Below are 6,000 nucleotides of genomic sequence, written 5' to 3' on the forward strand. Positions count from 1 at the left end.
CCGTGACTTATATAATGAATTTAAGTATTTTTTTGCAGTGTGCAGTCAAGCCCTCCCCCATGGTGCAAACAGTCTCCACCTCACCACAGCTCTCCTTACTCATAGCGTGAGCCACATGTTTGGGAATCAGTTGTGCGTGCATTTAAGAAGAAGAGGCACAGTAAACACAATTGCAAAATTCCAAGAAAGTTGAGTAACATTAATTGAATTAAGTACTTTATAAACATTTGAAGTGCTATATGTAGCCATACTTTAGAGTGCTTCAAAGTGCAGAGTGAAGTATTCAGAAATAACATATTTCCTTGTGCAGTCAAGTTTTAGCTGAAGCATCCCTTTGTGTAAAGTTAGTTTAACCTCAAATGGAAAAATTTACCACATTTCCTAACGTGGCACATGAATAATGATGCCATATTTACTGCAATAGGAATGCATTGACCAACAGACTGGAATGTTGTTTGCGTTCACCTCTGCCGAGCATGGCCTTGTGCAACTAGTGACTGTTTAAAATTGTTTATCTGAAGTCAGAGTGTCAGCAAGCATGTTACCTTTAGTTGGTTTTCACTTGCATTCGTTGTGTCTGTATCAAACTAAGCATAAAAAACATCTTATAAGACTTAACAAAGTGTTAAATACAAGTTCACCCAACAACAAAATCTCACTTACTTGTGTGCAGTTTTTTGTGTGTTTGTGTGGTTTTTGCTATATCTTTGAGCTTTTAACCACCAGCTCAGTACAATGGATGTAAGCAGAATTTTGCTTGTGGTGCTCAGACCATTGAAATATTACATTTAAAATATTCAACATCTTACCAAAAACAATGTCTCATTCATCTCACTGTCAACAGATTTCACCGGTACTGTCAACCTAAGAAAGACTCTTTATAAAGCTCTTATCCACAATAACTTCAAAAAGTTGTCGCTGTTGAATTTTTAAAAACATAATTTTTCAATGCTGTCTGCTCCATAAACTATATTTTAATCCACTCATATTGTAGTGGCATGAATGTAAAGACATCAGAGGCATATATCTTAAAACCTGGACATATAAAACCAGAAGTATCTGCATGGTTAGATATCACTAGAAGTAAGTGAGGAATGTATTTTCATATAATTTGGATGAACTGACCTTTTAAAATCCCTTCATGAACATTTTAAATCTGACATTTGCCAAGTAGACTTTTGCACTGTTTTTAGCCTTTTCTGTATTTTCTGTTTCAGTCTCTCTTATATTTTCCCTTGTTTGAGCATCTCTTCAGTATCCACTGTCCCACACTTGGAGTGTTACAAGTGTCACGTCTTGCACTTCTTTGCATCAGGAACTTTAGCACCACCGCCTCAGTTTCCAAGTGACCTATAACAATGTAAATTGCTTATTACATTTTCCATTGCGAAAGCACATGATTGCCAACTGGCTGTGGGTATCCGGCAGCTATTCAGCTCATCTGATCCATGTGCTGATAGTGAGGGAAGTTATCTTTATTGCGTTCACATTGCATTCACCGCCCAGGTCTGTTCTCTTTCATTTCCGATGGCCCTTTTGAGTTTTGCAAAGTGGAGCCTCCTTCCTAAAAATTTCCTGCTGGCAAGTTGAACTGGCTTAGTGGAATAATGAAGTTTCCTCAATTATCCCTGTGTGTCATTCTCTGCTATCTTCCCATCAGAACCACAGCGAGGGAAATTTCCGCGGGCTTCTGTTGACCACCTAACCAGCCTCCTCACATGGGAGCTCTGTTATGTGTCTCTTTGTCTGCATGACCCAAGCCCGATTTCTACCGTCCCCCCCGCCCCCCCTCCATCAATGCTTATTCTGGTCCAGTCTCATCATGTCCTGGGGGTTCAAGGACAGCAGAACGGATGTCTCTCTTCATGCTGGACTGAACCACGTTTACCCTCATCTCCTGTTTTTGAAGGCGTTTACTGTAGATACTTTGTGCTGTTATTACAGCTCCAGGCTCGGTTTGTCTCACTGCCTACAAAACATGAAGACACTGTTCGGCATCCTCATCTACGGACTGTTTGTCTGGGTCCGGGAATCATGGGAATGCATGTTGTGTCTCCAGTAGCCAAAGCAGTCAGTCTGAATCATTTCCGTGATGTTTCCCTTTTCCTCACGGGCTTAAGGTTCTGTAAGAGCCCCTCAGACTCACTGGGAGTTCTTTTTTTATCCTAGTGGATAAAAAAGGAATCCTCATAAGATTTTCTATTTTTAAGGAACAGAAAGTAATCCTTTCATAACTTTAATTTGTAATTAGAAAGCTTTGTGAATGATAAAACAACTTCACTACACCTTTTAATTGCAGTATGTAGCTTGATAATAGTCTGGCATTCAGGATGGAATCTTCTTTTCTTTTTACCTCATCAACTCTTCCTTGTCTCTCTTTTTTTTTGATTTACTGTTTAAGCACAAAGATTGACATCTCTTAATCTTCTAGTTGATGGAATATGTCATTAAGAACCATTTATGCCAATATTACAAAACAAAAAGTTTCTAGAAGTTGATCATTACTTCAAAGGACTCCATATGTTCTCTATGTCACCGGCATACATAATCTCATGCATGTGAATGTTCGTTCTTAACAAACTGCATAGCTTGCGTGCTTCCTCTGTTCTGTCTGACTTATATCCTGAACACCTCATGCATTATAATACCACTTCATTTCATCATGCAACCTATGTGACATACATTATACTGTGCTTTTGAAAAGGGCTAATATCCTACTAATATCAAAGACTACATAAAAGAGTTTGAAACTCTCAGTGGCCAGCACCTTCTGATCCAGAGAGTTGTCTCTTTACGGTATTGATAAGAGCAAAAGTCTGTTTGTCTCTTGGACAACTGCAGTCCTATGAAGATCATGTCAAACAAAATATCTAATTATCTGGTTACTTTATGGATGAAGTTATGACAATGAACAGGGCCTCTGCATAGTCCACCTGTAATACATTCGTTATGTAAGTTTTTATGTAGGTTTGCATGTTCTCCTTTGGCCTCAGGGCTGATTATAAATCAGTGCTTCAGTAAACAAGACATTTAGGTTTATAGTCGTGAAAATCCGTACCAAGCACACATTAGTTATGCAACCTGGACATGCAAGATGATATAATGAAAACTTCAGTGCAGCTGCTTATATCTGTATATTTGAATTTGAAGGGCTCAAGTGTCCAAAAAATACACTTACCATCTACACATTTTTACACAATTACAAGATGATCGAAACAAAAACACCTCAGCCAAGAACACAGTGCACATATGCAACAGTTTTATTTTACTTCTGTGGTTTTTTAATCTCTTTCATACCAGTTAAATTGGAGCATCGATTTCTGTCATAAAATTAATGTATGCTACTACATCTTTCTCTAAATTTGTAGACCTACAATAACATAAATAAAATAATGCAACACCACAAAGACACTATAAAGAAGGCATTGAAAAGGCTAAACAGGTAAGCCACACAAAGAGGAATAAAAATTAGCTATATATAAATATATATATATATATATATATATATATATAAAAGGCATTATAACACTCCAAAGCAACATGAGGCAAATAAATGAATTTAAACAGAAAGAAACTGTATGCCCAAAAGACATTATATGAAAAAAGGCATCCTTTGCACATACTTTAGGTCAAGGGATGTTTATTTGTAGTTTGGCCCCTTAGTTGTTGTTAAGAGAAACCTTAACAGCACACAATGATATTTTAGAGGATGAATACTACAGATTTTGGTGTTTCCCACTTTGTGACCACAGTCTGGGGAAGGCCCTTTTCTGTTTCAACATGACGAAGCCACCTTGCAAAAAGCCATCTCCATAAAGAAATTGTTGTCCCAGTTTGGTGTAGAAAAACTGCCTTATCACCCAACATGAGTGCCTGACCTCACTAAATGTTTTTATGGCTGAATAGGGGGAGAAAACCCATGCAGCCAGGTTCCAAAATCTTGTGTAAAATCTGCTGTTATAGCAGCATATCAATACCCATGATTGTAGACAGAGATGTTTCACAACACTTGGGTATAATGTATATATGAATATGTATGTGTATGTTTATCCACAGGAAAAGAAAACATTGCTGTTTTGTTCTTTTGCTCTCAAAATATCTGACAGTACCATATATGATTTGCTCAAACAATAATAGTCAAGCTGAACCTAATAGCTCCTACATCTCATCTGCCATGAGTCACTGAGATGTTCGAGAACATTTCCACGGCTGAACGCAGACTTCAGATCCACTTGGCCGGTTTAATGACCGGCTGTTCTTCTCACGGACATGAGAGTCTGATCCTGTCTTATACAAGATCATTGGGCCATTAATATCACATTAAAAGACATCTCTTCGCATGTCATTGCATTTTGCTTCTTGTACATCTCATTGCTTTATTCATTGGAGAACTTAATGTATATTATTATTGCATTTTATAGTTCCTAGTATTAATATGCAGTATTTTTTATTTTATCCGTCCTTCATCCAAGAGAAAACCATAAAGAAAGACTTTGCTGTGAGGCTTTAACAGTAAAACTATCTTTGCTTGACTCAGTAACATGGATGGTAAGCAGCAGAACTCATTATTACAGCAAAAGCTACAATATAATTTAGTGTTTTAAATAATACATTGTACTATACTGAAAGGGTAACTACAGCCTATACTACTTTTTTCCTACATTGTACACATAATCACATAAGCTTATGTGCACATATTGTGTGTAAAAGCTGCTTCTTCTGCTTAGAAATGAATTTATTTGTGTCTTATTATGTTGCAATGTGAACAATCCTCGTCTTTTGATTTACAGGGAGCATTTTTTACAGATGTTCACCTCAAGTTTTGGAATTTGTAATGTGTAACATAAACATCTGACATTATAACAGTATATAAATGACAGAAAATCACAAAAAGCATGTTATGTGCCCTGTAAAGCTGGCAATGTCAGTCAGTGAGTCTTTTGGTCAGTCAATCCACCACTTTGGTCCAGACTGAATTACAAAAAAAAACAAACAAACATTCATGGTCCCTGGAGGATGAATCCACCAAACTTTTCACTTGTCCAGTAAATGAGCTCAACATCTACTACGTGGAATGGCACGACATTTTGTAAATGGTTCCCAGGCAATGACTTTGGTGACCCCCTGACATTTCCTTTACTTCCAACACCATGGGGTTGACATTTATGGTTCGAGTGAAATGGCTCAACAAATATTGGTTGAATTGATATATTTGGTGTCTCCCTTAGGGAGGAAAACAGAAATTTCAGCTGGTGTGAATTATGGTTTTATGTGTAAAAACGGTGTGTTTTTAAGTTTTATTAAAATAATTCCTATAACTAAATTCATGAATGGAGAAACAAAACAAAACACAAAAACACAGGGGGTCACTGAATATTTATTTTTCATATTTTGAGTAAGAAAATTATGTGAATGATACAGTATGGACAGTCAAGTCCATTTTATTTGTATAGCCCAGTATCAAAAATCACAAATTTGCCTCAGGGGGCTTTAAAGTCTGTACAGTAATACGACATCCTCTGTCCTTGGACCCTCGATTCGAATATGGAAAAACTCCCTAAAAAAAACCTTTCATGGGAAAAAAATGGAAGAAACCTCAGGAAGAGCAACAGAGGAGGGATCCTTCTCCCAGGATGGACAGACGTGCAATAAATGTGTGTACAGAATAGAACACAAATTACAGAATACAGCATTGAACACGATAACAAAATTATAATGGATTTATAATATATAAAGAATGTGATGAAGAGTATGCCAAACAGCTCCCAGGTTCCACCAGAACAGAATAGGACCTGAGCCACATGACCTCCATCACCATGGGGACTTGGCGGGAGGACAGACTACACAAGCACACGGGGGAGACTCACATCACGCCACTCACATACACCGGAGAAGAGACAAGAAAAGACATTATTCACAGAGGATAAAGACATCATCCAGATAGAGAGAGAGAGAGAGAGAGACATGAGGTGAGGCTGAACTTCTGCAAGATGGGGAACC

This window comes from Thunnus albacares, chromosome 7, assembly GCF_914725855.1.
Source record: "Thunnus albacares chromosome 7, fThuAlb1.1, whole genome shotgun sequence".
Classification (NCBI taxonomy): Eukaryota; Metazoa; Chordata; class Actinopteri; order Scombriformes; family Scombridae; genus Thunnus; species Thunnus albacares.